The sequence below is a fragment of the Pristis pectinata genome, chromosome 4, assembly GCF_009764475.1.
Source record: "Pristis pectinata isolate sPriPec2 chromosome 4, sPriPec2.1.pri, whole genome shotgun sequence".
NCBI classification, from domain to species: domain Eukaryota; kingdom Metazoa; phylum Chordata; class Chondrichthyes; order Rhinopristiformes; family Pristidae; genus Pristis; species Pristis pectinata.
This window is the reverse complement of record NC_067408.1, coordinates 32,901,306-32,924,959: the sequence shown is the minus strand read 5'-3', so window position 1 is coordinate 32,924,959 and position 23,654 is coordinate 32,901,306. Positions and strand designations below refer to the sequence as shown.

At 39.8% G+C, this 23,654-nt stretch overlaps 1 long non-coding RNA gene across 4 annotated transcripts in view; it reads left to right on the top strand.

Annotated features, from left to right (window-relative positions):
• The window catches only part of LOC127569956 (uncharacterized), a 136,123-nt gene that overhangs the window by 31,144 nt on the left and 81,325 nt on the right, over window positions 1-23,654 (top strand). For all 4 annotated transcript variants that reach the window (XR_007956273.1, XR_007956274.1, XR_007956271.1 and 1 more), the window contains 2 exons: window positions 4,523-4,702; window positions 17,038-17,171. This is a non-coding gene — a long non-coding RNA (uncharacterized LOC127569956). The remainder of the gene's footprint in view (window positions 1-4,522; window positions 4,703-17,037; window positions 17,172-23,654) is intronic.

The window sequence follows — 23,654 nt, the reverse complement described above, 5'->3', positions numbered from 1 at the left end:
GCTTTGTGCATTTTCCCTTGGAATCCCCTTTGGGATCCATAGCATCACAGTGCTATTCTCAGCTAGACTTTGTCTTCAGGGTGAGGAATGTTATGCTCAGTTCTCCTCTTGTATTTAGCTTTTATGTTAATAACATTATAGAATTATGGAAATTTACAGCACAGAGGAAAACTTTTGGTCCATCAAGTTCAGGCTGGATGAGTAAGATTTATGTAAACTGATCCCGATTTCTAATTTTTGCTGTATCGCCCTGTAAATTATGAAGCATCAGATGTTCATCCAGGCACTTATTAAATGTGTTGAAAATATCTACTTTAACCATGCCTTTAGACAAATGGCTTTCAGAGTACACCCTCCTCCCAACTCTTTGAGTGAAAAAAAGTACTTAACACCCCACTCCCCTTCACTCTTCTAGCACCCTATCTTAAACCTATGCCACTTAGTCATAGCCTTCCCTACTAAAGGAAGTAAGTCCTTCCTTTGTACCATATCTAGGCCTCACATAATACTACACAGCTTGATTAAATCTCCCCTCAGCCTGAGAAAAACAACTGCAGTCTAGTCATTCTCTTAATTAAACATGTCCCTCTTTGGCAACATCCTTGTCGATGCCCTCTGAACTCTCTCTAATACTAAATATCCTTCTTGTCGTGAATATCAATAATAATCCATGTCTGGATCAAGGCTATGCAGAAGTGCAGAGTGAAACATAGGACCACTAAAGGAAGGGTGTTCTCAGTTCCTCAGGGCTGGTCCACGAGTCAATATGATCGTGGTTCATCTGTGACCCAAATCCATTTACTTGCTTTTCCCCCATATATCTTGATACTTTTGGTCAACAAATTTAAATATTAATAATTGATCTGTGTCAATTGTTGTTTGCATGGGAGGGAATCCAAATAATAGTTGTAATATCATATAGCGCACAAAAAGGCTCTTTGACCCACCAGACCCATGTCAACCATCAAGTACACATCAATATTAATCGCATTTGCCAGTACTTTGTCCATGGCCTTTTATGTCTTGGCAATTCAAGTGCTCATTAAAATGATTCTTAAATCTGAGAGTACCTGCCACCAATACCCAGTCAAGCAATTTATTCCAGATTCCACCCACCATTTGCTGAAAAATTTCTTCCTCGGGTCTCCTTTAAACCTTTTACCCCTTACCTTAAACCCCGGGGCCTCTAGTTTTTGTCACCTCTGCTTTGGGGAAAAGTTTCCTACAATTTACTTAATTTGTCTAAATTGCTACCATCCACACTGTGCAGGTGTTTTTTAACTTCATTCCTGAAAGGCATGACAAGTGAGTACCGATGCTAACATCAATCACTTGGCCGAGTAGCACACCCAACCAACTTGCTGATCATTTCCAGCATATTCATTTTTTTTTTGCCAGTCCTGAGTCCTGATGCAGGGTTTTCGACCCGAAACGTCAAAAATTCCTCCTCTCTCCCCCCCCCCCCCATAGATGCTGCTCCACCCGCTGAGTCTCTCCAGCAGATAGTTTGTTGCTCCACATTCCAGCATCTGCAGTCTCTTGTGTCTCCTTTTTTTTCCTGATTTCGTACCAGCTATTTTAAAGCGACTTGACAGCTATAACATTTTAAAAATCAAGAACGTTTATATAAACTATTTTCCTTCAGCTTAATGTTTTTGAACACCTTGGAAATATATTTTATTTTTGGGATGCCACCCTCCTTAAAGCCGATCTGATTTTTTCCTGCAATTATCCGACAAGATCCTATAAAAATTCGTGTTAGAAATAAACGTTACATTTCCGAATAAATGCATACTTCATCTGCTGTAAACAATAAATGCTAAATCCGCAGACATATTAACCTCCCGCTACGTTCAGTTCTGTTTCCATGGCCATTATAATGCAGTACACGTTCTAACCACATTATGTTTTTATAAACCAGCAATATGTTTTTATTCGCCTATCTGCTACGTGACAAGAGGGCTGGTTCTGCAGTGGCTGCGGCATTTTTAATGTAACCTTGGCTGGCTGCCCGCAGGATTCAACAACACCGTGCCTCTGCAATCGAGTTGTCACATTTCGCCACTTTCTTGAATCCGTGGCGTCTGGCCTGAGCAGAAAGAACAAAGAAAACAGCTGCAACCAAGTCAATGTGTCAATTGAGGCACCAAGAAATGCAGCTCGCGTCGGTACGGTGTTAATGGGCCATTCACTTCACTCTCCACCTCAAATTTCATTAAAAAAAATGTTTTTAGCAATTATAGGAAATTGAACAGGCGGTGTGCCAGCTACTTTGTTTCCGATTCCCTCCCAGATTTCCCCCATCTTTTACCTCGGATCCCTGGAGATTGCGCTCAGGGAGGAAATGATAGGGTGGAACCGCGATCTCCAAATGGAAGACTTTATCATAGGCCAACCATTTTCCTCTTTTTCACGGTGGGCATCATTTTACTTTTTTTTCAGCTTCTTAGCTGAAATTTATTGAAAGCCCCAAGTGAGTGCAGTGTTTTACGAAGAAAATGGTACTCTCTCTCTCTCTCTCTCTGCTGATCTCGCTGATGGGTACACATTTAAAACACGTATGTAATGGAAATTACACCCAAAGTACTAAACCTTCCAGTCAAAGAATTAAGTAATGAGGAAAATCTTGGTCTTTTCTGACTTGGAAAAGAATGATCTAAAAGGTGTCTTGTAAAATACTGAATGGTACAGAAAAGGAAAGCTCAAGAACATAGGTTAAGAAGTGATACAGGATAAAAGGACAAGTTCAAACTGGGAAATGTAAACTTAAGATTAATATCATAAATATATTCCTAGCAGAGTGTAATCGCCTGTGGAATGGATTTCTGGGTGCTTTGGCGATTTAAACAAAAACATTTTTAAAAATGCTGGAATCTTAAGTGAAAGTTCTGCTGAATGGAGGAGCCAGAGTTGCTGATAGGATCTGCCTCATGTTTTTCTTCTTAAAATTATAACTAGGCAATTTATGGGTGCAATTACTGTAGTACAAATAAAATAAAGCTTTGATAAACCAGATCTGAAGTTCTGCGAACCATGAGACTACTTAGATTCCAAATGTTGAGGAGCAATAGGAATGTATTGCCTGGAATCTGAGAGGTTAATGGGTGATTTGAATGAAGATTTGGAATTGTTAGTGAGAATTGACAGGATGAATAAAGAAAAACCATTCTCCATAGTTGGGGAGCCTAGAACCAAATGACATTGTCGAAAAGTTAGATTAAGAAACAATTCTATGTGTAATGGATGGCAGAATTTTGGAACATCCTTCCACAAATGACACTTGATGCTGCATCAATTGTTAACTTTAAATCTGATATTATTAGATCTTTTTTAAAAAACAAAACTGTTGAAGGATATGGGGTAAAGACAGGTAAATGGATATGGGTGGATATTCTGTGGTGACGAAGGCAGGGCATCTTACATTTATCTGAACTAATTTGTACTTTCTCAGCTATAGCAGAGGCCAGTCTTTTTTAGAAACTACATAGGTGGAATTTGGATTCCTACTTTGAGGGTCCTCCTTTAAGTTGCAATAAGATGATAGATCACTGGAAATGTCAAAAAGTTCAAAAGAAAGGATCAATAACAGCAATATAAGCTGTTGCCATTGTTCCATTATTAAAAGTAGGAGTTTCAATGGATGTACAGCAGAAACTCCATTTGCATGCAGAGAGCACATTTCCTTCCCATTTCCTGGGAAGTTACTTCAGCATAAAATCTTGTATCTACTATGTCAATGATGTTCTGAGGCAGTAATGATTCCAATGATTAAACCATATAAATAAATCACTTTTCTTCTTTTGATGATTAACTATCAAAATTGCCATGGTTGGACATTTAAAGGCTACATTTAGGTGACTGGTTAGTGGCATAGTAGCTAACTTTCTTGACTTGTAATCTAGATGTTGAAACAAGCAATCTAGAAGCTCTGAGGTAGAAGTTTGTGCTTGGGCACACTTACTAAGTACATGCTATGGTACCATATTCCTTTTGTACTTCACTTCCAAAGTTCAGTTCAAATTAACTCACCACAAAAACTGCAGAGGTTCAAATAGGTGCATGAACACTGTTAAGATCAATTGGTAATAAATGCTTTTCTAGCAATGTTTGCACGTAATGAATGAATTAACTAAAAATTGAGACCACAATTAAATTGAATATAAAGAGAAAATGGTCTTAAATCATAATTTAAATATTTTTAAAAGTAATAATTGTTTTGTACTGCAAAATGCTGTAAAAAGTGAACTGACAATGGTGGGCCAAGATCAGTGAGGTCTCTGGAATACAACCAGCCAAAAATATGATGAAGAAGAAATAGAGTGAAGGAAATAAGGTGAATTGTAATCAAATTATACATAGAAATAAAGAGAGATTGGGAGAGAAAATAGACATATTGGAGTAAGGAAAAATAAATTAAAATTTGAAGGTTTTTACCTTTAAAACTTTCAAATTTTCCTTTAGAGAACTTCCAGCCATCTGTCACTCCCTATTCAGCTTGTCTCCAATTTATTTGCCTACACAGTGAAACAAGGAATTTGGAAATATGTTTGAGGCTGCCATTCTGGTGCATCCGACCTGCTATTCCACTGCTGAACTCACCACAAGAGTCCAACAACAAAACACGTGCGTACTGAAGACTGTGGCCAATGTAGGAGGAATGACACCATTCATATGAATGCATACAGCAGCAGTGAGCAAAAAGGTTAGTTCAAGTAATTGGTTTACATTTTACTTTCACTTTATCTTTTGGTTTTGCACTCCTAGTATCTTAAGATTATTTTTCTTTTATTTTCTATTTTTAATAGGTATTGTTTTATTTATTTGAATCTGAACAGTTTTAACTGCCTTTGACCTGGGCCTCAGGATATGCCCTCTGAGACTTAGATGCCACTTGCAAATTGCACCTCTTCACAGGATTTCTTGGGTATGAGGTCAATTCAACCAACCATCTGTACTCAAAAACAGGTTATACAAGTAGGAGTATTGAGCAGTTTGCGCACTGATTGTAAGACATGATGGAAGCATTTGCACCCATTTTCAGGCAGAAATGCCAAGTCTACCTTGGCTTCCTCCTTCATCTTGCCTTCACAAAAGCCAATCTTCAGCCAATTTGTTTCACTCCACATGTTATAAAGAAGCACTGGATTAGCAAAAGTTATAGGACCAAACAACATTGTGACTCTTGTACTTGTCCTCCAGAACTTGTTACACCACAGCCATAATAGATAGATTGTATTTGAGCTGATTTGTTGTTAGAACATACCTGGCCAATTCACCACATTGAATTGTCCAAATATGTTCTGACAACAACATTAGGACAAATTCAATTTGACTAATTATCACCTAATCAGTCAACTCTCAGTCAGAAAAGTGATTGCAGTGTCATCAGCAATGCCATCAGGCAGCACTTACTCACCCAATAATGTGCTCAGCATTGCTCAGTTTGGGTTTTGCTACTGCTCATCTCCAGATCTCATTACCGCCTTGGTCCAAAGGTGAACCAAAGAAGTGAATTCCAGTGATGAGGTGAGAGTAACAGCCCTCAGCATTTGACCAAGTGTGGTATGAAAGAGGTCTGGTAAAAATGAAGTCAATAGACACTCCACTGTTGGGAATTGCAGCTGACACACAGAAATATTGTTGTGATTGTTGGGCACATAGCATGAGATGCAACTTACATTTCAAATGTGCACACTTGCGTTGCACACCAAATTGGACACACATCCACACCCATGTTGCCCTAAGGGGAATTCTCCACTTAACTCCTATCCCTGGTACCATTCCAGGGAATTTCTCCAAGGGCTTGACATTGTCCTGAAGAGTGGTGTCCTGAAGAGTGGTGCCCTGGATTTAACACAATTCTCCAGGTTTTGTTCTGTTATTCTTTTAAGAGATTCAAGGATTCTTTTCACTTTTGCAATTTGCCCAACGCCTTCAAAGAATTTTGGAAGTATAGCCCGAGGTCTTTTTGGCAGTAAGATAAGGCAAAGATAAGAGGGTACGATAAGACAAAAAGGGAAAGTTTATGAGAGGCACCGAGTCCACTAACTACAATTTGCCAATCCTTCCTGGCTACAGGAATGGTGCCAGAAGATTGGAAGGCTATTCACAATTTACCTTTGTTTAAAAAGGAAACAGAGAAATTATGGACCAGATAGTTTAATATTGGCAATGTTGTTGAGCTCCATTCCAAGAGACCATACAAGGTTTCATTTAAAAACGCACAGATTAACTCTGAACATTCAGCACAGATGCTTTAAGGAAAGGTTATATCTGCTTAACTTGATTGAAATTTTTGAACCAGTGACAAGGAGGGTTGATGAGCACAATGCGTTTGATGTTGTCTGAATGGATTCTTACAAAGTATCATATAGCAGGCTGTTCAAAAAAGTAAAGATCTACTGGATCCAAGGAAGAGTGGCAAATTGAATCCAAAGTTACATCTATATGCACAAAAATATAGTACACAAAATGAAAGAGAAACTGTGGGGATAATTAAGAATTAAGAACTTGTGGAGGCTACAAATGTTGTAGTAAAGGAGAAGGCAATGGATTAATGGTTGGATAAAAATAACCCATGCTGAATTTCGTCTACATCTTGCCACATGCAGGCATGTGATGCTTTATTTGCTAAGAAGTTGTGAATTGAGTTGAACATTGTGCAATCATCAGTGAACATCCCTCTTTCTAGCTTTATAATGGAAGGAGGGTCATTGTTGAAACAGCTGAAGATGGTTGACACAGGACACTGCTGTAAGGAACTCTTGTAATTATGTCCTTGGTTGGGATGATTGACCTCCAACAACCACACAACCTTCCTTCATGTGATACATAGAGAGCAGGAGCAGGGCAATTGGCCTGCTCGACCATTTAATACGACCTGTTTGATCATCCACTTCAATACACTGTTCCTGCCTCTTTCACATACCTCTTAGACCCTTGAGCATTAAGAGATGTATCTGCCTCCTTCCTGAATGTTCTTAAGGACTTGACCCTCACTGCCTTCTGTGGTAGAGAGTTCCACAGATTCACCATCCCCTTGGTGAAGAAATTTCTCCTGTCTCAGTTCTAAATAGCATACACTGTATTCTGATGCTATGACCCCTGGTTCTGGACTATCCAGCCATCAGGCACATCTCCCTATATCTAATCTGAACTATACCTGTTAGAATTTTATAGGTTTTTATAAGATGCCTTCTCATTCTTCTATACTCCAGCCCAATCTTTCCTCATAAGTAAGTCCTGCCGTCCTAGGAATCAGTCTACTTTGTTGCATTCCCTCCATGGCAAAAATGTCTCAGATAAGGACAACAAAACTACACACAAAACTCCAGATACTGTCTTACCAGGGCCTTGTCCAACTGCAGCAAGACATCTTTGTTCCTCTACCTTAGTCCACTTGCAATGAAGGCTAACATACCATTTATTTTCATAACTGCTTGCTGCACCTGAACTTATACTCAGTGACTGGTGTGCAAGCATATCAGCTCTGATTGTACCTGCTCTTATCCAAATCTGTCAACATTCAGATAATATTTTATTTCTGTTTTTAGAACCAGTACATTTATCCATGTTAAACTGCATCTGCAGTGCACTTGCCCACTCACCCAACTTGTCTAAATCAAATTGGAATCTCTTTGCATCCTCCACACCACTCATAACTTGCATTCCATTCCCCTTCTTCCCCACCTCCACCCACCACACCACCATCACCAGCTGTGTGACATCTGCCATGTTGGAGTTGTTTCACTTAGTTCCTTCATCCAAGTCATTGATATATATGGTGAATAGCCAGGAGCTCAGCATCGATTCCAGCAGTCCCCCATAAGTCACTACTTACCACTCAGAAAAGGACTTGCACACCACATCTACTGGTTCTCCCTTACTTATTCTACTAGTTGTATCCTTTTTAAAAAAAAATCAGCAGATTATTTAAGCTATTAATAAATACATTTATTTAACGTGAAAATTACCCTTTCATAAACCCTACATGCTCTGTCCAATCCCATTACCTTTCAAATCCACAACCTTTACCAGCTGGAAAGACAAGGGCAGCAAAAGCATGGGAACACCACCACCTGAATGTTGGCCTCCAAGCCACACACCATCCTGACTTGGAAGTGTATCGCCGTTCCTTCACTGTCGCTGGGTCAAAATCCTGGAACTCACTCCCCAACAGCATTGTGGACATACCCACATTTCAAGGACTAACACAGTTCAAGAAGGTGTAGCTCACCATCAGCTTTTCAAGGTTTTGGATAAATTTTGGATAACTTAAAGATTAAGTTAGTTTATTGTTGTCATAGACATACATACACAGGGTATAAATGCCATGAAGATTAGCTTTTTCCAGCAGCAGCATAGTACATTGCAAGACAAGGACACACATAAGTTAACATAAACTTAAATTAACATAAATTGTATGTAACTTACACATGTAAACAACAAAATAAACATAACAACACTAGTGCAAGATTGAGAGAGAGAAGAAAAATATAGTTTGAGGTCGTGTTAAGGTTTTTCAGGTCCGTTCAAGAACCTGATGGCAGTGGGGAAGAAGCTATTGTTGAACTTTGAAGTGTGGCTCTTCAGGCTCTTATATCTCCTGCCTGATGGCAGCATCGAGAAGAGGGCACAGCCCAGGGGGTCCCTGATGATGGATGCCGCCTTCCTGAGACATTGCCTCTTGTAGATTTCCTCAATGATGGGGAGAGCTGTATCCAGGATGGAACTGGCTGAATCCACCACCCTCTGTAGCCTCTTGTGTTCCTGTGCATTAGAGTTTCCATACTAGGCTGTGATGTAACCAGTCAGAATGCTTTCCACTGTACATCTGTAAAAGTTTGTCAGAGTCTTCAATGGCATGCCAAATCTCCTTAAATTTCTAAGAACTTAGAAGTGGGATATACAAGTGAATCACAAGGCACATCTAGGTAAGAGAGAGATTAAACATAAATTCTATTGCAGGGGACTCGATAAGAGCTCCTTTCAAAACCATAGAACCATAGAACAACACAGCACAATACAGGCCCTTCGGCCCTCTATGTTGTGCCAATCTTCAAACCACTCCAAAGACTATCTAACCCCTTCCTCCCACATATCCCTCTATCTTAAATTCCTCCATATGCTTATCTAACAACCTCTTGAACTTGACCAACGTATCAGCCTCCACCACCACCCCAGGCAGCGCATTCCATGCACCAACCACTCTCTGGGTGAAGAACCTCCCTCTGACGTCTCCCTTGAACTTCCTACCCGTTACCTTAAAGCCATGCCCTCTTGTATTGAGCGTTGGTGCCCTGGGAAAAAGGCGCTGGCTGTCCACTCTATCTATTCCTCTTAATATTTTGTATACCTCTATCATGTCTCCCCCTCATCCTCCTTCTCTCCAATGAGTAAAGCCCTAGCTCCTTTAGTCTCTCCTCATAATCCATACTCTCTAATCCAGGCAGCATCCTGGTAAATCTCCTCTGCACCCTTTCCAATGCCTCCACATCCTTCCGATAATGAGGTGACCAGAACTGGACACAGTACTCTAAGTGTGGTCTAACCAGAGTTTTGTACAGCTGCATCATTACTTCGCGGCTCTTAAACTCCATCCCACGACTTACGAAAGCCAACATCCCATAAGCTTTCTTAACTACCCTATCCTCCTGTGTGGCAACTTTCAGTGATCTGTGGATATGAACCCCAGATCCCTCTGCTCCTCTACACTGCCCAGAATCCTGCCATTTACCTTGTATTCCGCCTTGGAGTTTGTCCTTCTAAAGTGTACCACCTCACACTTCCCCGGATTGAACTCCATCTGCCACTTGTCAGCCCAGCTCTGCATCCTATCAATATCCCTCTGTAAGCTTTGACAGCCCTCCACACTATCCGCAACACCACCGATCTTTGTGTCATCTGCAAACTTGCTAACCCACCCTTCCACCCCTTCATCTAAGTCATTAATAAATATCACAAAACGTAGAGGTCCCAGAACTGATCCTTGGGGCACCACTAGTCACAGCCCTCCAATCCGAATGCACTCCCTCCACCACAACCGTCTGCTTTCTACAGGCAAGCTAATTCTGAATCCATACGGCCAAGCCTCCCTGGATCCCTTGGCCTCTGACATTCTGAAGAAGCCTACCATGCGGAACCTTGTCAAACGCCTTACTAAGATCCATGTAGACCACATCTACTGCACTACCTTCATAAATCTTCCTGGTCACCTTCTCAAAGAACCCCATCAGGCTAGTGAGGCAAGATGTCCCCTTCACAAATCCATGCTGACTGTCCCTAATCAGTCCATGATTCTCTAAATGATCATAGATCCAATCTCTTAGAATCCTTTCTAGCAGCTTACCCACTGCAGACGTAAGGCTCACTGATCTGTAATTCCCTGGACTATCCCTACTACCTTTTTTGAATAAGGGAACAACATTCGCCACCCTCCAATCCTCTGGTACTGTCCCCATGGACAACAAGGACTCAATGAGAACTTTCAGAAGAAGTTTAACAGGTATAAATGATTAAGTATAGTGGATTGACAGGCCTATCAAAGAGCCTTGATGCAATGCCAGCCCAGGAGTATAGAGGAATCCAGGACTACTTTTGATATAGCTCTGCGTGAAACCTGGAGCATCCACATGGAGAGTCCATCCAATTCTACAGTGGAGGCTCAGCATTATGACTCTGGATACCTGTGTTCAGAGGAGTAAATGGGGTTTCACAGCATTTGTCATCCAACAGATTAAGAGGACTTCTGCAAGGCTGCCCAAGGACATCTTGGCAGTCCAAAACAGATCTGCTAAACTCAGTATTATCTAAGGTTATCCTGAAAGTCCAGCCACTGGAGAAGCAAGGAATTGGAATACCAGAACAAATAAAGGCACATGGAACAAGGGTGAATGTGTTTAATTTGGAATGCTTTCATGTACAAAATTCCTTTGGTTTGAAATATTGATTTTCTAATGGTATTTGCTTTTGTATTATAACACAGACAATGTGCTGATTGACAAAAAGGAGGTAACATGGGCACAGTTGGTGAATTGGCATTGGTAGCACAGGTATCGAGACATTGAACAGCATGATGTACTGTTTTAAGGAACAACATCCCTTCCAGTTTAACATTTTTCCAAGTTTATATTTGCCACATTAAAATGTTGAGTCAGTGACACATTTTACCACCGAGAAATGTACGTTCCCACCAAAGGCACTTACAAAGGAATATAAGATGCATCAGGCTGCCTTGAAATAGAATGCATCTGTAAACTCTGAGGTGCACGGCAAACTGGGATAAATTGCAGATATCTTAAGCTGAGGAAAATCCACTAAAGTGTTCATGTCAGGGAGGAAATAGATATTGCAGAAGTCTTGACTGCCTGATGCATTATTCTGTGCAAACTGATAAACTCTGAGGAAGTTTGGAAAGACCAAACACAACCTTACTTAAACCAACACTAAATCAAACAGCAAGCAACCTTTGAGTAACTTATAACCAGAGCAGACAACCAGGGCCAGATTCTATCATTTCAGAGGTGAATTATAGCTCAAATATTATTTTCTTTCAGCTTGAGGTGGGACTCAGCCCAATACATCACGGGCACATCCCACCCCACCATCAGCAGTATCTACAGGAGGTGCTGCCTCAAGAAGGCAACATCCATTATCAAGGATCCCCTCCATCCAGGCCATGCCATCTTCTCACAGCTACCATCAGGCAGGAAGTACAGAAGCCTGAAATCCCACACCACCAGGTTCAAGAACAGCTACTACCCTTCAACCATTTGGTTCTTGAACCAACTGGCACAACCCTAATTATTACATCACTATGACCACTTTGATCACTTTGCACTAAAATTGACTTTTCTTGTTCTAATGTTCTTTCTTGTAAAAATTGGGCATAATTTATGTTTGATATATGTTTTTCTTATGAATGCTGCTTATATAATGCTATGTCCCTGTGATGCTGCCGCAAGTAAGTTTTTCACTGCACCTGTGTGTGCATGTATTTGTGCATATGACAATAAACAACTTTTGATATAGTTCTACAGCATGGAAACAGGCCCTTCAGCCCAACATGCCCATGCCAATCAAGGTGCCTTCCTGAGCTAGTCCCGTTTGCCTGCATTTGGCCCATGTCCCTCTAAACCTTTCCTATCCATGTACTTGCCTAAATATCTTTTAAGTATTGTAATTGCATCCACCTCTACCACTTCCTCTGGTGGCTCATTCCATATATCCACCACCACCTCATGTCCCCTTTAAATCTTTCCCCTCTGATCTTAAACATATGCCCTCTAGACTGTGATCATCCACCTTATCTATGCCCCCATGGTTTTATAAAACTCTATAACGTTACCCCTCAGACTCCTTTGCTCCAGGGAAAACAGTCCCAGCCTATCCAGTCTCTCCTTTTAACTCAAGTGCTCCAGTCCCAACAATTTCCTTGTGAATCTTTTCTGCACCCTCTCTAGTTTAATCACATCCTTCCTACAGATCTTTTTACAAACATGATGTTCATACCATCTGTTATTCGGTGCTGCTACTAAACAAATGAATTCCAAATATATAAAAAAGGTACTGAAAATAAGGCACAGCATTCTTCAAAAATATTTCTTTACTCATAGCTACAAATTGAAATCTGCTTTATTGTTCCATTTAGCACATGAGGTATCAAGTGGCTTATCCCCTGCATGCTGACTTTGCAAATAAAGTTAATTTAGATATTTGGCTGAGACAGCAATCGCAGACTGGAAATATCAGCAGCTTTAAAGAAGCTGGGATTTTGTTTTATAAGAGGCCCTTTGGCAATTAAGTACAACAGTGCTCTGCACATTTTAAGACATTAATATATATTCAAAGCATTTTGGTAGCTGATATTTTTGTTTTTTAGAGTGCTTCACAATGAGTTCCTTTTCCTCAGTTTTCTGTTGGGATTCTGTCTGTATAAGAACAGACCATTTTTGGTATAAGTCATCCATCTGTAATAATGCCTCTCCATTAGAACAGTCTGACCCAGTTGTCATGTCCCACAGCCCCATTATTCACATCACATAATGCTTCTTTCGTTGTATTATCATCTTCTAACTGTCTCCATTAATCCATTTGACCAGAGGACCTCTACAACCCAAGGCAATCCTCGCCTCACCCTACCACAGGAATTTCCTTTGTCCAATGCACTCCTCGCCACTTTCTCTGCAACTTAAAGCTAACTAGTTTTTCTCTCTTTTCCAATTCTGAGAGTGTTCAACCTGAACTGTTAACTCCGTTTCTCTTTCCACAACTGCTGTTTGACCTGCTGAGTGTTTCCACCATTTGTTGTTCTTGTTTGTTTCAAAGGCAAAACCTTCAGTATTTCTATTTTTAATTATGAAAGTTTCATGAACATTTCTTAAAATATTGTATTGTGATAATAAGTATAACACTTTTTTAAATGAAATATTTAACTTGCATAATTAACATATTTGGAAATTGCAGGAAATAAACTAGAGCAAACACTATTTGAAACCTAAGCTTGATGGCATGCAACAGATGCCAGCAGATTCTCTGACCCAGTACTCATCAGCTGTGTTGCAATCTTTACTCTAGAACTTGTCAGCACCTTCGTTTGCACTAATTATCAGTGTTTCTAATAAATTACTCATAAAATAGTTCATTTATTAATATAAATAATGCTAATACAACATAAAAGTGTGAATTATTGTAATTCATCTCTTGTTTTCTGGTAGTAAGACAATACCTTTTCACGAAACTAATATCTAACCATACGACAAGTTTTAAAAGCTAAGAGTGGTAATATCTTCACTTCTAAAGGCAGAAGGACCTGGTTTTAAGTTGTATTTCCATCTCCCGAGCTTGTAATCCGGGCTGATGCTTTGGTGAACAGATTTCACATAGGTTGAAGCGTTGGCCAAGATGTATTCTGTATCACGTCTTTTTAATGCGCTACCCATTCAAATTGAAGTGCTTATCAAATGTTAAATGCAATTGACACTTCCATGTGAACAAAACTTAAAATGTGAATTGGAGTTGCTGGATTCTAAGGATATAGCATACCTTTGCATGGAGGAAGTCATTAGGTATACAGCAATGATGTCAGTTGGCATACTAGACACATTTAATGATGGTGCTATAACAATAGAACTTCTCCATGGGAAGCTTGTTGCAGGTGAGGTGCAACCCTGCAGTGAGAATGATTGAAAGAATTTTCAGGCCAATGACAAAATCTAATTTGACATTGGTCTTCACTGAAATTGACTCTGTTGTAGACCCTTTGGTTAGGATCATGGCTTACATGCTACCATGAAATAAATATAACTTGGAGATTAATTTCCATGGGCAGCTGAATATGAGGAAATGGCTCCACAGTCCTTCCTGGTTGATGGAGTCATAGGTTTTAGTTACAAGTGGTTTGTGTTATTCCTGAGATCCCCTGATATGACTTCCTTTTCCAAGGTGTAGACACTGAAAATATGAATTGGTGACTGAAGCTTTTCACCACCAAATTTTAGAATTTCATTGAGCATACTGTCTGCTGTTGAAGTCTTGTTAGAAAGCTAGGATGAAGCCTTTTAGACCTTGTTGGCCAGGAGAGGCAGCAAGGCTGGGCTCCCTCTCTTTTTGATGTTTACCTCTGTTCTTGACTTTCACTGGGGTGGGAACTTGAGTGTTTGTATCACAGATGGCGTTAGTGGTGCTGAAGTTGTCAAAGCTGTCAGCAAGTTGCTGAGCCTCCTGTTCTCTTTCCACCAACCACTTGTTCTTTAGGTCATGAGTGTTCTGCTGGACCTCTGTTCCCAGGTGGCCTTGCATTTGCAATTAGTTAGTTCCTCAATCTCTGGGTCATTTCCATCAAACCATCCTTGGTTCTTCTTGGTGGAGAAGTCAGGTGTCTCTTTATAGGTGCCAGTTACTTCAGGACAGCCCATACGTAGTGGATACTCTGTGGCCCCTGTTGTCTGGGAATCAAGAGATTGAAATAGTGGGAAACAATTTATCCTGTGGTGGCCACACTCCAGAACCAAAGTCAGCCCAATCTTAGTGGCTGAGTTGCAGTACACAGACTATATTTGTCAAGCTCTAAATCATTATCAATTTAATTACTGAGGCATACAAGAGGAATAGCCTTAAACTTAACATCTGCAAGACAAATGACCTCTTCCAACCTGCCCCTGCTGTGCATTATCTCTAACTGACAATAAAAAAACTCACGGTGTGACCCTGGAAAACGTGGACCACCTCAAATCTCAGGAGATAACTCAGAGCAAAGGTAATCATCAATGATGAAATTCACCATAAGATTAAGATAAAGGGTATTTGGAGATCAAGACATCAGATCTGGCTCAAAACTCATTGTCTCCTGCGTAGCAGTGATCCCTGCCTTCCTATGTGCTTTTCAGACCTGGACTACCTACAGCAGGCTCCTTGAGGCACTTGAAGGATATCACTAAGTTCACTGGACGAATGAGAAAAATTTAGTATCATCTCCCAGACCAACAATCCCAGCATTGATAACCTAACTACACTCAGACAGCTCCATTGGGCAGGCCTCATTATTTCCATGCCCTGCACCAGACTCCCAGAACAGACACTCCATTTCGAGCTCTGTCACAGAAAGAGGTTACCATGCAGACAGAGGACAGATGATGTGCTCAAAGCCTCTTTGTAAAAATGCAGCATTCCCACTGACTCTTGAGAATTTCTGGCCCCTGACCATTCAAAATGGGGAAAGAGCATTCGGGATGATACTGTGAACTTTAAATACATGCATTGGGAACAAAGAGAAACCCACCATTTATAGTGGAAGGTGCACAGCACTTTACAATTAGTAACACATTACGCAGTTTAATCAGATGTTAACTGCTACCTAATTGCCACATGAAGTCATCTGCTCTCACTCTATCAGAGATAAGCAGAATCACCCCCTGCCCTCCCCACCTTCTGTGCTACCTAAAGCTAACTTGGTTTCCTTCTTTCCTAGGTCTGAAGAATGGGTCCCAGATGTGAAATGTTAACAGTTTTTCTTTTCACAGATGCTGCCTGACCTGCTGAGTGTTTCCAGGATTTTCTACTTTCATTCTCTATAAAAGCATGTTCTTTCTTCTTTCTATCTTAAAGCACTTAAACTTTTATAGACAGCCTTTTACCTTCCATTTCAGGGATATTACATATTCGAAATTGACCATAGATCTTGTTCAGAATTTAGTGGTATTCCAAGGGAGGATTTCATGTGCTGAACATTTGTATATGCAATTTTTTGGCATAAAATGGCATTGTGATTATCTCAATGTCACCCTGTCTTAAAAAGCTCTACAAAGATAGTGCAGCACCATCTAAGAAGTAGCTTCGTCAAGCTCTCTTGTGTAACAGAGAAACAAAGGACGACTCCCCTCATTTGTCCACCTATCACTGCTCTGCTTTTCCCTCCTATATATTGGGCTTCCCCTTTTCCTATCTTCAGTCCTGAAGAAAGGTCCTGGCCTGAAACGTTGACCACCTGCTTTTCTCCACAGATGCCGCCTAGCCTGCTGAGTTCCTCCAGCATCATAGTGTAACTCTTGTGTAACACCATGGTGTTCCAGAAACAGTGGGGGTTACTGAAAAATCTCCAGCTTAATGTTTGTGCAGCTGTTTGCACTTAGGTACACAGCAGAGACCTCATCAGCCAGCCTTAAAAGCACATGAGTGCAGTACCCTCCAGCATTCCCCCAGTTACTTCAGAGTGTTATTTATTTCTACATGGCTGCACCAATAATTCTTGAGCATGGGGAGATTGCTCCAGGTTTAGTAAAAAGATTTACCTATTATGACCCATACACCTCCCATTCCTCCTCTTCTTATTTCTTGAGGATGTGAAAGGAAGCTGGAGCACCCAAGGAAAACTCATGCAGTTATGAAAAGGATATGTAAAACCTACGCAGACAACACCCAGGGACAGGATCGAACCCGAGTCCCTGGAGCTGAGGCAATGCACTAACTGCCGCCCTCCCTGGTCACCAAGAGAGACTGATGGATCACACTAACTTATATAACAAACTTCTTCTGTTCAAGGGAGGTATGGAAACCCTCCATGGCTACCTACAGGCGACATTCAAAGGAGGCTGCTAGGAATGTCAATGTCAGGAGCAACATCATCTGAACTGGTGATCAGTGTTGAAAATAAAGATCTCAAAGGACCAGTCAAGGTGAGTCCTCACACCTTCTTTGTTATATCTTCAGCTGTTGTCTTCACTGTCTGTTAAGACCCTTCCTCGCAACATGCTCATTTTTAACGAGCATTCATGTTGTTTCAACCTCCCTTGCAGCTGAATGCTATTGCAGTGAAATCTCATTTTGAGCAATCCTATTGTGATTTTTACCAAGTCTTTGGTAGTGAAGTGGTTGTGAACGTAGCATTAAGTTGCTCATCAGATGTGCTTGGAGCTGTGAAATTAAGCATTTGACCAGTGTGATGAAAGGTGAAAGGCTGCTGTAACTAGCTAAAATGGAATGAGTCATGAGAGCTGTCTACATACCTGGAATTAATCATTGCAAAAATCCTCTGTTGTACCACCAAGTGGGCATTGAAACATCTTGGTCCTTTTCTGTTAATATCTGTGTATTAAGAATAGGAGCTGGAGTCACCATAAGAGTGCAGTCTTTGAGTTGCTTATTTTGGGGTACAGTCAGAGTTACAGAGCCATAAATTTGTACAGTACAGGAATGGGCCCTACAGCCCACCACATCTATACTGAACTTCTTGCCCATCTACACTGATCCCATATGCCTGCATTAAGACAATATCCTTATCTGCTTTGCCTATTTAAGTGTTTGTCCAAATGCCTCATTGAGTAATTGTATCTTATTCCACCACCTACCCTCTCATAACCAGTAGCTATAAGTGCCTGCAGCTCACCTCTGCGATCCTGTGAATTGATGGAGAAGTGGATGAATTCTGCTTGCATGGAGTAGAGAAAATCAGTGGTGAGCAGATAAATGTGATCTTTGGCATTTAACATTAGTTGAGAGCCGGAACGATCCTCAGGCTAGGAAGTTGAGACTGAGGATAACCTCAACTTTGACTGTGAGATTGGTGTAGGATTGTGCAAACTTGATCTTAAAAATTTTCCAAGGTCATAGATATGTGTGAGTACTACTCTAATTGGAAGCATGGTGTAAAGAGATTGCTCTTCTGAGGAGTGTAGATAAGAGTACGACTCCCTATGAAGCTTAGGTGGATAAGGTGATGGGTGCTGAGCCCTTGTATAGTGTGGCTCCCGTTGTTACCTCTGGTGCCTGGTCGTTTTCTTCTGTGCCCCCATATCACCCATGGAGGGATGTAAGGCCTAGACAAATGGGCATTGTAAATCAGCTTTGGTTACGGCAAATGCAATGAAGGCTCAGTCTTCACTGTGAGCACTGTATAGAGTAAGCTATGAGAATATAGAGTGATGTGCAATCATCTGCCTATGACTGCAGGTTTAGTGTGATTATCCTGTTAACATTTTTGAGAATTCAGCATTCTGTGAGTGAACAAAAAACTGTAATTTTTCAACCAATGTAGTTGAAAATTTTGCTGATGATGAATTTTGGCCATGACACTACTGTTGTTATTTGGGTGAGTTTGGCAATAACCAAACATAACTGTAAAACACACAAAGATCTCTGCCAAAAATGAACAGATGATCATAGTGATTAGCTCCTAGAAGTGTGCACAAAATTGCTTAACTCCATTTGAGTGTAATTCAGCTTTTTTGGCATTTTGCAAACAAATTTCTAGCCTCGTTTCTTGCGTAAGAATTAGGAGCACAGTGGATCATTTGGCCCTTTGAGTCTGTTTCACTATTCATCACAACCATGGCTGATTTTCTACTTCAGCTCACTTTCCAGCACTATATTCAGAAACTTATAATTCTCTCTTTTGAATGAACTCAATGACTGAGGCTGCAACGGCCAGCAAGGTAGGGAATTCCCTAAGCAATGTAGGGAATTCCAAATATTCATTCGCTTCCGACTGAAGAAATTTCTCTTCATCTCAGTCCTAAATGGCCAACCCCTTCCCCTCGTTCTAGCCTCCACAGCTCGAAGAAGCATCCTCTCTATATACATCCTGTTAAGCCCAATAAGAAGTTTGAATGAGATACACACTGAAGTTAGGATGCAACAACTACTTATATGATAGGGAAACAATGCCAGTACCTTGACATACAATTTCAGTGTTGTGGCTTTCACATATGTACTCCTTCATTCTTTTTGAAGGTTGTGCTGAGGAAACATTTATTAAGCTGAGAACAATTACTTAATTGTTGCATTTCATATATGTGAGCGTACAGAACAATAATTATAGTTAATACAATTTGCTTCCACAAAGCAATGAACACACTATGCTACAGTACAGTAGCAATTTATCCTACTGGACTTAAAATTGCTCCTCTAAATTCTTCTGATCTGGTCTTTGGTTTTATAAACCAGACTGATTTCTTTGATGTTTCCACTTTTTATCAAACTGTATTCACAGTCAGAAGAAAACAGCTGTTCAGGTGACCCCTGATGAGAGTCAGGAATCAGATACTTTGCAGTGTAATGTGTTAGAGATGTTTACCAATTGCAAAAGTAAGTTAACAAATAACTTCTTGTTCTCTGTTTTGGGGAAAAAAACATCAGAATTAATTAGAATTTTGATGATCTTGCATCTGTGTGCCTACATATTTAAAAAATGATGAGAATGCAGTTTGGTTCAAAAAATATTCTGTTGGAAGCTTCCCCAAAATCCTTGTTGTGGATATATGACTAAACCTGCCATCTCATGTGAACCCTAAAGAATACTCCTAAAGAATGTTTTCTCTTTATTTGGTTTACCACCAATATTTGGGATCCATCCTGATATCGAAAGATGATGAACTGTGTTGGAAACCTGCCCTATACATATTCAATCCATGTGTTTGACACTTGGCCTCTTGTGGAAATTAAACTTCCACGTGTTAAAGTCACTGTGTGATCAAGTAGGACTCAAACATTTTAAAACTGGGCTTCATATGATCATCTCAGAATGCTGCTCCAAGAATCCACCAAAGGTGGCTTCTGCCTGTTCATTTGTCATCGAACTGAGACAACTATGTCCAATGCTGAGCTGATTTTGTCTCAGCGTGAATTAATTCAACATAGGCTTCCTTGTCTAGGGGAAAGACATAAGATTATCATATCCTCCACTAGCTGTTGTGCATATCTCTCTCCTAAATGCCTTATGTGCCGATGATATATTTCAAATTTAATTGTGAACTGTTAGCTTTATGCACATCTTTGTGTCCTTAAGACATTGTTTGCCATCTATTCTTCCTCCACAACCTCAAACTGTGAATATGGTGATATAGAGACTTATTTTATACAAATCATCAAAAGAAAATGAATAAGTTAATGAGAAACATTATTCTTAGCATACCAAATTTTGTATTTTTTCATCTTGTACTAAAGTTTCATAGGGAATTGTGAACCACCCTCCAATGATAGACCAGCCAAGAACAACTTAAATGCAGTTCTGCTGTGTGAGAAGACTTGCAATTACTTTGTTTTCACAACTCAGGTTGTCGAAGGGTTTTGCAACTAATGAAGTACTTGCTAAGTTTTGAAACTGCTGTGATGTAGGAAGCTAATTGGAGTTGTACGTGCAATGTGATTTTAATGCAGTTTAATGTTTCTAGATAAGTACAATGTCTTTTTTGTATTTTATAGTACCTGTGTGTTATTACTAATTTAGTACAAACAACCTGAGGAATATTACCTGGCCACTTTAGGCTGTTTTGACAAATTCTAAAATGACGAGGAAACTAAATTGTGGGAATTAGTTGATTTACTTGAAAAAGGAAATTAAAATGTAGGAGCTAATTAAAAACAATTTTAAAAAAAGTTAAGAAAACAGTTTATGTACAACTTTACCATTTCATTCTTTAGTAGTGACCCATGAATTAACCAGTTTTCATTCAGCATTGAAAATTTTCCTTAGTTCCTACATTCTTGTAACAAATGAATCTCTTTTTGACATCATGTTGGATTGCTCAACTCTGCCTGTTAAGACAAAACTTACTTTAAAATGTTTAATACCTGGCTTACAGCAATGTCCTCAAGAATTCCGATATGAATATGTTCAAATGTTATAGATGAACTCGTGTGATGTTTTATGCTGTTATTTGGCAATAATACCTGTTAACATTGAAATACTGGAAATACTAAGGAGGTCATGAAGCATATGTGAAGGTACAGAGTCATTGTTTCAAGACAGTATTCCTTCACAGCCTTGGAATATTAGAGTTGCCAAAGTCATTGTATGGAAGTAAAATAAGCAGGGAGAGGAAGAAAGAACAAAGGGGAAGTTCTGTGATAGGATGGAAAGCAGGAGTGATTAAATGGGGGAAAAATTGACGATGGTGCATACCAAACTGGAGTGGTAATCGGACAAATAAAGATACAAAAGCTAAAGCAAGACAAGATGTATTTGACAACAGCAAAGTTATTACCACTCTGTTTCTCCCATCACAGCTGTTGTCTGATCTATTGTGCATGTCAATTACCAACATCTTTATTTCTGATTTCCAGCATTTGCACTATTTTGCTTTTCTGTAAAATGATTCTCAGTTTATTTTTTGATGACTGCAATAAGATTTTTTTTATTACATATTTCTACTCTAACCTGCCAGATCAAGCACTTCAGTGGTATAGCTTTAATGTTCTTCATCTATATTTCATAATCGTTTTTGACTGAAACACTATATTTGAGAAAATTAATTATATCTGGTTAGGTTTCTATAGTACCAAAGCACATTATAAAAGTAAATAGCTGAGTATTAAAGTATGTCCTACATCATCTTGTATTACACAATATATGAGTAAATTTCTGTATTGTTACCTCCCAATTATTGAAGTATACTTTGAATCATTATATTGTTATCTTCCATCATCTTCATCATTTCCTGAACATACCCTGCCATTCAGCCTACTTCCTAAAGAGCTGACGGGATGTGCTTCCTTTCAGAAGAGAATCTCTTAGCTGTTTGGTAATGGTTCAATGAACAGGGAAATTAAGAAATGACAAAACATCCAGTTGAAAGGTTTGTAAGAGGATACCTGTCAGCTTTGGAAGTGTTTAACCAAAGCCAAAGTTAGCCTTCTAGACTCAGGAAAAATTAGTTTTATGTGTGTGAATTTTAGTTTCATTAGATAAATATGCCAATTATAATGGATTTTAGATTATTATTAATATTTACATATCTTTGTTTATTTCCTGGATTGGCATCTGTGAAAAATCCTGATTAGCTGCTTAGCCTCCCTGTTGCCATCACAGTTGCTAGGTGCTATGGACCCATTGTATTGTGGAGCAGGAGTACGTTCACCCAGTACATTCTCGGGTCAACAGAAACAACTTTTGAATCAATTTTTCACCTCAGGGATAGAGAGAGGTGCACTTTACCAATTCAGTAGCACATTGTCTTCAATTGTACAAAGTATTACACTAACCCCAATCCCTCATTGCTGTTCAGTCCTGGGTTAGCGTCAAGTTGTACAGCATAGAAACAGGCCATTTGGCCCACTGCATCTATGTTGACCATGTGCCTATCTTTATTAATCCCACTTGCCTGTAGTAATTCAAAATCCCTCTATGCCCTACTCATTCAGGTACCTGTCAAGTTGCCTCTTAAATGTTGTTCCTGTTCCTGCCTCCACCCCTTCCTTTGACATCTCATTCCAGATACCAGCTACTGTTTCTGTGAAAAATTTACCCTTCTGATTCCCTTTAAACCTCCTCCCTCTCACTTTAAACTTATGCCCTCTAGATTTAGACATCCTACCATGGGAAACAGATTCGCTATCTACCCTACCCATGCCTTTCATAATTTTACAAACGTTTATCATGTCACCTCTCAGCCTCCTTCACTCCAGGGAAAACAGACAGAGAGAAAGAGACTCAGGGCCAGTACCTTCGTCCATCAATCATCTTAATTCCTGTCTCAGGCAATCCATTCATATATGGATTGCTTGGACATCTATTATATTCAGTAGTGATATCCTGGTGTTTACTCCTGTCATCACATCATTTTGGTACATTGAGGCTATTTATTCATTGGTAAGCCTAAATATGTATGGTGGAGAATTACAGGTATAATTTAGAGATCTCATGTTAATTGTACTGTATTAACCAACTCTGCAGGGTAAGCTGACTCCCTTGTTGAAACCCATGTGATGTTCTACCCTCACCTGGAATTATGGGGAATTCTATAGATTTCCCTTCTTGTCCTTGTATCCTTATGTTGATTGATTTATTTTAGCACATATGTTCCAACTCTGTTCTTTTGAGGCACTTTATTTCTTCCTGCTGTCAGTTTGTTAGGGGGATTCTGGTGAATCAGCTGTGTGTTGCCTTGGTCTCATTAGAATCATTGGGAAGGGCTTTGCCCTGGACTTAGCTTTTCTCTAAATGGCCTTTGTTAAGGCCACTCTTAACACGTAGTTTGTTCCATCCACTGTTTCCAAACTCTGGAGTGACATGGCATGTGAAAGTTTGCTTAATTCCCTTTCATTTACAAACTGTCTTCACAATTTTGTTCATGAAGTGTGTCCTCTGGTCCCACTCATCTGTATTGGGACTCCCTACCAAGGTATCTTTGGTGACCGATCCTTGGCTAATATGTTAATTGTAC